General features: G+C 37.7%; 1 protein-coding gene across 1 annotated transcript in view; it reads left to right on the forward strand.

Moving 5' to 3' along the window:
• The window catches only part of MID1 (midline 1), a 459,261-nt gene continuing 448,594 nt past the window's right edge, over positions 1-10,667 (forward strand). Inside the window, exon 1 of the mRNA XM_069066924.1 lies at positions 1-312. The gene's annotated coding sequence lies outside the window, so the exon portion shown is untranslated. The remainder of the gene's footprint in view (positions 313-10,667) is intronic.

The raw sequence follows: 10,667 nt of genomic DNA on the forward strand, positions 1-10,667 counted from the left end.
CTAGCTTCTTTCACCAGGAATGCAATTCATGTTTACCTATATAAGGAAACCTGTTAGACTGAAATCAGTTTGGCGGATTTTTAAGCTGACAGAGAGACATGTAAGCACACACCCTGGAGAGTGGGAGTGCTTGGTAGGCTGGACAGAGCACTGCTTCCTGAATCTCAAACTGACTGCAATTCAGCTGATCCTGAGGAAAACAGCCCAAGAGCCTTCTCCCAAAGCAGGCTGCTTCGAGGAACTATCCGCCTGGTATTTGAGATCAGACTTGAGGAGAAAAAAAAGCAAAGGACAAGAAAAATGGAGAAGCAGGTAAGTTGTGGATTTTTTAAAAAAGAAATAACTCCTTGCTTCTTGTAAGTGACACTGTGAAACCGCTTGTGTAGGGAAAGAAACTGAGTGGTACTGCTAATCTGTGTTCCTTGAACAGCAGTTCACTCCTGCCTAACATATACTTCGGAAATACCTTGAGACAGATCTTTGCCCCTTTACGCACCCCAAGTGTCCACAGACAATCCTTTCAGCTCCTAAACCATTGTAGAAAGTTTGTTTCTAGTTTGAAACGATCTGGTTTTAGAAATGAGCAAACTTTCTTATCTTGGATGCAAACTAAACAGTGCGAAAGAGTCTTAGGGATGCTTTGACTAAATGCCTGAATCCCTAAGGAGGTAAGAGCAGATGTGAAGTTTGAGTTCTTAAAACCACAGGCAGCATAATATTTGGCAGACTGTAATTTGTTATTTTCTTCCAGAAAAAAATAAAAGCCCAAAGTATTGTTTTTCATTCATTTAATTCTGCTTCTCCCGGGAGCAAAATTCTCACATTCAGCCCATGCAACAAAGGACACCTTCGGAGACACTTAGAGAAAAAAGGCAAGCTGTGCCCTTTGTTCTATCAAATGTAAAGAAACCTCTGATTCTGTGACAAGTACAGTATGCCCCCTTTTGTATATACAGCAAGAAAGATGGATAAAAGTTTTATGCCCTTTGGCTTTGTGTTTGATTAGTTAACTTGAGGGGGTAAGCCCGACTCTTTGCTGTCTTCTAAATGTATACAAGATCTCAATCTGAATGTAATTAAACAAGGAAATGTGAAAGCATGAAACAGACAGAAGTTAGAGAATTTGGTTCTACTTTGGGACCAGCAGCTGGATGGAAACTGATCAAGTTTTCGTCTAAGTCACAGGTAGAACTGCGAAAAGGTACCGACCGTTTCAGTTGAAAACAATTGTCAAAAAGTTATTCTGAATCAGGTGCAGAAGTTTTGTTTTGTTTTTAATGGAGAGGTGGTTTCCTTAAATGCTGAACGATTGCTTTGACTGCTCATCTCTCAAAGAAACACTGTAGTTACCCAGCACGTACAGCTGCTTTAATCTGGAGAGCTTGGGGAACAGGATTGTATTACTCGTTATAACAAGTGGCACAATGACCTAATTTCATATTTCTAAAACCTTGATTTTGTTTTCTCTCTCGTCTTTATTTAAATAAAGGTAAGCTTCCTCTAAAACCAACTGGAGTAAGAAAATATACTTCCCCCCCCCCCAGACTAATTGAATTGCCAAGTCAGAATGCATCTTGTGGGTAAAATATTAATTTAAAACGAGGTAGTGGCCCCTGGCAATTCCTAAGTGTTGAAGCAGGGACCAGATGACCACCTGTCAAGCATGTTGTAAAGTTAACTGCTGCCTAGGGTTGGAAGTTGAACTGAATTTCCTCCCCTGGTCCTTCCTACTTGAGATCCTACATCTCTAAGTGCTTTGGCTTCCTGAAATTTTTTTTCTTAAATTTAAAAATAGCCAAATCAGATCTGGAGAAGTTATGCATACAGAGAACCTATTATATTATTGCCGTAGAGGCTTAATTGGGTGTAAGCATAAAAGGAAGGCCAATTAAAACTTTTTGAAACTCTCTAGCTACCAAAGTGCCTAAGAAAACTGATCATTCTTGATATTGCACCAATTTCAACAGAAATCCACAACACAGGAAACACAATGTGCTATTTAAAATATAGAGTCAACTCCTGATCATTTGCATGTGGATGATCCATATGTTGGTTTATCTGTAGCAGATGTTTAATCCCAGGCTGACTTCTCCCTGCCAAGTAGATAACTCTCACCTACCTTACCTTCAAACTCCTCATACACCACACTCCCACCCAACCAAATGCACACTATTTTTATTATCAGCCCAAAGAAAGCATAATTTGGAGATCGCTGTGCCAAAATCCAAATGATTTTTGGATTTATTTTCAATTGTGCTTGCCACTGTTTCTTACATTGTTCAAGGTGATTGATTGAGAGATGACTGTGCTATATAGCATTGCTGAGTTTCTGTCTTCAAATGGAGATCTGCTACTGAGACAAAAATGAATGCTCCCCTCAACAAGAGGTGCCCCAGGGGAGTTCATTAGCAGTGAATTGGATTATTCTAGTGCCCAACCTACTCCCTGGGTGAATGAAAGCTAACTTGCTTTGGATCCTATGTTAACCCTTTCAGGCCACTTGGGCACCATTTCTTAAATGGCTTGAGCACAGGGCATCACAATTAAATAGCTCCACGTTCACCCAAAGTATAGTTTGGAAACTTGAGCATTCTGGTGCAGTGTGTTAACTTGTGATTTGGGGTTCTTTTCAAGGAAAATATCATTATTTTTTGTTGTCTTTCATGTAGTCATGGGAATGGTAAGGATTTTAGAAGGTCAACTAGTCCATTCCCATATTTCTATGGAGGCCTGAACTTAAATCATTCCAGATGGGGGGCAGGGGGCAGGGAAGAAGATGTCTGCTCTTAAAGCTCTCTTGGGAAGTCGATTGCAGCATGTTTATTCTGATGTTTAATCAAAAGTTGATAGCCCTTCCTAATGTCTGGTATCCCTAATACAGCCCTTTCTCTAACAATTTGAAAGTACTATTCAACTGTGCTTTTTCTATATATCAGGGAAATCTATCTTCTCATACAGACAGTCTTAATGAGAAAATCACATGGCTACCAAACATAAAATTGACATGTATGGTACACAAGATCTTAGATATTGTACAGCATAAGTAAATCACATTTCTACGGCCACCGAAGTCCCCCAAAAACTTTCTTTTAAGAAATAAAATAAATAAAACAAAACAAAAAAGCCCCTACCTTTGCTGCACTGGTAAAATATCAGTGTTTACAAACAAGAAATTGATGCCAGTCACCTTGGCCATATAGTGGGATAGATTTTCCCAAGTTTCTGAGTATCAACCTCAAGTCATATGAATATTTAGAAATAATAAATTCCAAACCAAAACAACTATGTCCAGGTATCTTGCGCTCCAAGAGCAAGGGTTTTCCAGGATCGTAGATTTAAAGCTGGAAGTGACCTTCAAGATCAACCATCTAGTCCATATATTTGTGTGTTTGTGTGTGTATTCATTCTTTACAGCAAGAATCTAAGGCCCAGACAGATTAACTTGCCTAAGGGCACAGAACCGGTAAGTGGCAAAACTAGAGATTGATCATGATCCTCTGACTCCAAAACTAGCATATTTTCTGCTGCCTCATATGCCTTTATTTTGGGAGAAACCATTTTATGCTATTTCTCATCATCTTTCCTTGTTTCTCTTTTGTGACTGAAGGACTTCTCCACCTTTCTTTGGATTTCCCTCTAGAATTTCTCTTCTCCCTAGCTCCCTAGCTCCCAGCTTCCTGGATGGCTTGCCTGTCTGTTGACTTCCATTGCCATTTTACAGATACTCCATTTCAATCTGATGCATAATTGGTTTATTGAATGCAAGGCACCATACTAGGTACTGAGAGTGATGTGAAGAAGACATCCCACTAGCAGAAGTTTAAGAAACCATACTTCTAGACAGCTGGTAGAGTCCTTGAGCTGAGAAATATCATGATTAATATAATAAAATGTCTCCGGTCTTAGAAATAATTGTACTTTTTAGTTCTAGGGATTGCCAGCACAACTCCACTGAAGGAATTGTGCCAATATGAAGAAACTTCCCGTATGTGGTCAGAATTTCATTTGTCTAAGTAGAAGGCAGTTCTTGGAGAAGTGCATTTATTTTTAAATTAAATTTTATCTTTTTCCCCCATTGATAAGCATTTATTTTCTCTCCCTCCAACCTCCCTGATTAGGGGGAAAAAAGAAAACCCTTGTAACAAATATGCATACTCATCATCAGAGGAAACTACATTAACGATGATTATTATCACAACACACAAAGAATCTAAATTTTCAAGAAAATGCCTAAACAAAGCAACTCTTATTAATGGCTCTTATAGATGGACCTGATTAAGGTGCAAGCTCAAATACACATTGCAATAAAAAGGACGTGAGCAGCTGCCATCAATCTATGGTTGTATGTTTAAGGCTTAGAATTGGGGACAGAGAATTAATAACTGGTTTGCTCCAGTAGGATTCTTCAAGTATCTAGGGCACTGGCAGAACCAATTTAAAATATATTTATATTTCAAGAAAGGTTAGGTGATGAGATGATAGAATTTATGCAGTGAAGACAATGCCTCCTAGTTAAATGTAAAAGTACATTTCCATTTTTTAATTAATTGCTTGCAATCACATATTAGAAACCTTCAGTGAATGAGCTTTTCAGAGAAACTTAGTTAAGTTAAAAGTTCATTCCAAAGATGTGGCTCAAAAAAAGGTGTTTTTTTCATTTATGCAAAAGGAAAATTATGATAGTAGCAATGAAAGAATGCTTATATTAGTATTTCAAAGGATGAGCTAAAACAATCTCAGTAAAGGTGTGACTCAATACATTGGCACTATAGGGATGCAATACATAGACTTACACACTTAGAGGATCATCTTCACTTGTCTCAACTGAAATTAAGCAGAGTGTCTTCCATTTGACAGTCTTAAATCTTAACACATGACTGAATTGGAATTTTTATCCAAGTACCAGAGTTTCAAAACACTCCCATTATTTATAGGTGTTGCCCTGTGAGCAAGGCCTCAGCTACTTAAGTTAAAATTATTTTTTACTTAGGAGAATTGAATTCCTTTAGCTATTTCAGCCTCTGCTGACTCATCCATTTAGTACCTTAGAACAAAACACTACCACACACACACACACACACACACACACCAGATAGAAATGTGCACTCCAGCTCCTCCTTTGACCCCAATGTTAGAAAACAAAAAGTAACCATTGGGTTTATGCTTCAATTGGTACATTCTCATCGAAATACCCTCTATGGGCATCATTCACAATGTCATGTGAATGCTTTCCTCTCCTAAAAAAAGAGTTTAAATGTGGAAAATAGCAAATTAAAAAAAACAATAAAAATAAATGGTTGTTGCAGTGCTTTTCAACAATAGAGACAATTAAAAGAAAATCTCTATATCCTTTTAAACAATGAACAGCTTTCAAATAGTATCATCATAGAAGAAGTCAGTAGGTAAGCAGGGCAGAAGGTCAGAGACATTTGAATGAAGAAATGACGTGGGAGGTGGAGCACAAAAATGAATGAGATACAGAAGTCTCTGACACAATCCCACTATGGGATAGGGAATATATTTAATGATAATACAATTAGCTTTAATTTATATGGTTAATATGGTTAGCAAAACACTTTATATACATTATCCCCTATCCTCACAACAGTCCTATGAGGTATTGTTCATTCCTATTTTATAGATGAGGAAATTGAGGCTCAGAGAGGCTAAATGACTTGGCCAGGTCACATTGCTCACATGTGTTTGAGGTGAGAATTCAATTTGCATTTTCCTGATCTCAGATCTAGTGCTCTATCCACCTCACATGCTTCTATTAGAAAACATCCCACCCAAGTCTCTTCTTTTTTGGACACGATACTTTTTTTTTTCTTTTTGGAGGGCAATTGGGGTTAAATGACTTGCCCGAGGTCACACGGCTAGTTTTTGTGTTAAGTGTCTGAGGTCGGATTTGAACTCAGGTCCTCCTGACTCCAGGGCCAGTGCTCTATTCACTGTACCACTTAGCTGCCCCGACATGATACTTTCTGAGGGAGAAGTGGTCTTCATGTTTCCTTAGCAGATTCACATTTAAGTACTTTACCTTTTGCTATCCTTTGTTTCTCCCTACTCCCTATGCCTTTGTGAATAACATTTATCTCCCTATCATGGGGTAGAGGAGACCTTGGGCTATGCCAGTGAAATATAAACTCTGGAAAGTACTAGATAGCTGGAAAGGCTTTGAATATAGGTTGGGGGTTGTCTGTGGACTGATCCAGGCAATGTTGAAAAAGCTTATCACCAGAATAGACACAAGGTGATGGATTTTTTAGCTATAGCAATACTTAAAGACTATGCTAGTTATAAAGAAGTTGTAGTTGGTGGTGTGACCGGTCATGGTGACTGAAATTCTAATATTAGAAATTCTTGAAATCCTAAAAACTTAAGTCCTCAGGATCTTCTTATTAAAATGCACATATCCCTGAAAAGTATAACATGCTAAGTCCTTATTGGTTAACAACTTAGCAAAGATTGTTTTCCAACCAAGTCAGTTAATGAAAAGAATGGGATATCGGATAGTGACTGGAGTAAGGAGGCAAAGACCCTGAAATGGGAAAAGATGGATTACCAAAGGCAAATTGTTTTTTGCAAGGTTGCTGGTTTTGCAGTTATGTGTGGGAGTAGAACTGCTGGAGAATAATACCTCTCAGTCCCCATCTGGTCATGGGATCTAGGATGGGTGGGAGACCTACAAGCCACAATCTTTATATCCCTGTGTGTATACACACAAAGCACATATATGTATACACATCTACACATGTATGTATGCACACATATGTGTATGTGTATGTATGTATATTTTTCCCCTTCCATAGTTACATTGTTCAGTGGCTGTGAATTTTCTCCTCTTCCATCCTATCTCACTCTTGTGTAATCAGGATTAAAGCATCCTAGTGAGCAGATGCTGGACATAGCCACTTCTCTACTGAGACATTTTATCACTTAGAATGGGGCTTTCTTGAAAATGTAACCAGAGAACTTGCAGTAATAGATGAGCATGCCCTACTAATTTCACACTCCTGGCAAGGTTTTGTTAAAAGTCTGACATTGTTATTATGTTATCTGTGTTTTAGGGGTGGTGTATATACAGCATGTGTCATCACATTGCCCTTAAGTGACCTAAGTAAATTCCTTTCTTCCCACAAATAACATACCAAATTGAAAAAATCCATTAATGAATGCGCAGCCATAAGCAACAGTGAGAGAAAAAAAGCTTAGAAACCTACAGGTGTTAGAAAGCGTAGGATTAAATCCTGTAGAATTCGGTTAGTAGCATCTCCTGAAGATTTCCCAGAATTGTATAAATCTGAGAAAAGTTTGGAAAGTACTTCTAAGATGATCCCTTTATATACCCACATCCACATCCAAGCCCCAGTGCCTATAGTCTGTCTATAAAGTAGTAAGACTATCTCTGTAAGCTTCTTCAAAGCAACCGATCTCAATGTATTATGCTCAGTGTGTCTGTGTGTGTATACATCGATCATAAAGTACATACATGCACATAAATGTATACATGTACATGTGTATATTACATCTATGTCTCTATATATGTAGGTATCTAGATTGTGTTCACACATTCATATATACTTTCACACAACCCTTTTTGTCTCTTGTATCTGTTTCCATGGATTGAAAAAAAAATAAGAGGCAAGATCCAAGGACAAACCAATTGGAAGATGGGGCACCACACTGGTATTCTCACAATATCAAGAGAATGTGAGATGGGTTCCAGAACTTAGCTGTATGGCCCCTCTGAGGCAAATTTATGGGCAGACTTTGACAAGATTTGTACAGCATGGATGAATTTCAGTCTGAATTGTTGGAGTGAATATTCACATTGATGAGATTATAGATCCATTGGAAAATTGGAATATCTGTGTTTATGGGGCAGTATAGGTTGCATAGCAAGATTGTTTGAATTCTTTCTTCCCATATATTCATATATTTATTCCTCCCCTCCCCTCCCCCCACTCAGTACAACAAGCATGTATCTTACATACCATAGAAGAGGGACTAAAAGAGATAGTGTGGTATAGTGAAAAGAATGCAATCCTTACAGCATTAAAACCCGGGTTTGAATTTGCTCTGTGTGACCCCACGAAAATCATTTATCCCTCTGGGTCTCAGTTTCCTCATCTGTCAAGGAAACAGATTGGACTGGACTAAGCCATTCACTAGCTCTATGTCCATTGGGCCAGATTATATTATTTTTATACATGGGAGAAGGGTGTTAGGACACCTCTTGACTTTTTAAATTCTCCTATTTTATTTCCACATTTTGCTTGCTTCTTATTCTGACTATTTATGAGGTTACATTCAATATTACAAATGAGGTTGAAGTGACTTTTGTGATTTTTAGGAGAGGTGAAATTTGTTCTAGATCTGTGATTTCATTAGTATAAGAAAACTCCCTCTGCTAAAGCAAATGGGCACATGTTTTTACCAATTTGAGTGTTAATTTCTTAGGATATTGAGAGGTTAAGTGACACACTGTCAGAGGCAAGCCTTGAACCTAGGTTGAAAATTGGCTTCTTATCCATTAACCATGTCCCATCTCAAGAAGTGAGCTAGTTAAGTAAAAAGCAGTTGTCATTTGGATTGGAAATGTCTGGCAGTCTTTCAAAAAGTTACTTTTCAATCGACCTCTTCCTCCACTTAAAACAAAGCACATAAAATCTTCCAAACCAAACTTCTTTCCTACTTGAATTCCATTTACCCCAAAATGGAACCAGAAAGGAGAGGAGAGATTTTAAAAATACATGGTGAAATCTGAATTATTTCCCAGAGCAGTTACCATTGTTACTTCATAAAGATTCTCTTCGTGCTGAAGTCTCCCAGTTCAAAGTTAGAGCAGGGCCAAGGAGAGCCTGCAATCTCGATCTTCAAATCTAAGGAACAATGCAATATTCCATGGAAACATTGCAATGCCAGCTGTTCTAAGAGCATGTGTTGGAAAAAGCATGATACAAAGGAAGGTAGGAGGAATAAGACAGTGTTGAACCAGAAAATGTCTTTCCTGTGTGCCCGTGTCACTGAATGATAAAACATCTGCCAATAGCTTTGAGATAATCAAATAACCTGACAGAGTCCAGGTGGCTTGCAGTACTTTCTTTACTTTAGACTATAGAAATCAGTAAGTAGTACATGTGCTAGTTTGGGGCTTTTGTTGAACTCAGGACCCCTTCTTAGCAGATCCCTAGTACTGGGAGTTCCTTGCCTTTAATGTCATTGGGAGTGCCATGCTCTGAGCAGTCTTGTGCCCAAGCTGTGGGGCCTCTATCCGACTATCTTAAATGGAAGGGTAAACATCCTGACAAAGTGAAAATACATGAAACATTTCAATGAATAAATAACAGGTGAAAGTTTCTGCTTCTAGGCACACAAAAAAAGCCCTTACCAAGATAAAGATGTGAACCTTGAGTACTATCAGGCTTTCTGGAGTAATTTATCCTCCTCCCAAAAGACTGAAAATGAAGTATAAGGAAGGTCTTTGCCAGCAGATGGGGGGTTGTAAATTAGTTCATAAAATCTGCTCTGTGTTATCCTCAAAATCATCTGCCTTACATGTACTTGTCCCTTGGATTTGTTTTTGTATTTATTCCAGGCTATAATTCAGTAGCACTCATCACCATATGAGTTTTATCCTAGATTCACATTTAAAGACAAGCAAGTTGCCTGTTTTCTGTGGGGTAAGCATGCACGGATTTATGTGCATGTGATAGTATGTGCATATATGTCCAATTAAACATATGTATTATATGTCTGCTGATATCATTAAACTTTTAACTATTAAATTTATGTTTTAGCTTCATCAGTGGCTTGTATAAACAACATACCTATGTACTATTGATTTAAAAAGGCTTTTGCATTGGATGACACTCTTATCCCTTTTATTCTAATGTCTTTTAATTGACCTATTTCCCACATTGTTTCAAACTTAGCATTTTGTACTCTTTGTACTGTACAGTAATACTGATATTTGTACAAGTAATAAAATAGAATATCGTATATAAAGTGCTTTCTAGCCTTCATATTCTATATCAATATTATTATTGTAAGCAGTGTTCTCACTTGACCTTTTAGTTTAATTTAAACATCAAAGACCAAACAACTGTGTGTATGTATTTTGTCAGCTTTGGATTTTATGCTGATAGACTTTTTAGTCCAAAATATGTTTTCATCTAAAACTTTGCAACACTTATTTATATTAGTGGTAATACAATTTATTGGTGGGGTCAAGGGAAGAAGGAAAGAGTCTTTTTCAGCTTTCTGATCTTTATATAGGAAGGAGAGGTTTTGATTATTGAAGTATCAGCCTTCAGAAGTTAAATGAAAATAAATCTAGGAAAGAGGAAAAAAGAGCCAAGAAGATAAGAGAAAGACAAAGAGAGAAATAAGAGGAGGGAAAAACAGGGTGTTTTCTTTTCTTTGTGAAGCAAATTTAACTTAATGTTTAATGAATATTTGTTGAATTGAATTAAAACCAGTCACTTGAAATTGTTTGGCAAAATATCCTGCAAATGTTTGTAGTGTCCATCCTCTTCATGTTTGTCCTGCTGCCACTAAGTAAAACCTGTTGGGAAATATGAGGGGAAGGACAAAAGGAGAGAGAGAGAGAGAGAAACAGAGAGAGAGACAGAGAGACAGAGAGAGAGAGAGAGAGAGAGAGA

The sequence above is a fragment of the Petaurus breviceps genome, unplaced genomic scaffold (genome assembly GCF_028583685.1).
Source record: "Petaurus breviceps papuanus isolate PSGF00001 unplaced genomic scaffold, PetGlider_PUasm1.0 90731, whole genome shotgun sequence".
Taxonomy (NCBI): Eukaryota; Metazoa; Chordata; class Mammalia; order Diprotodontia; family Petauridae; genus Petaurus; species Petaurus breviceps.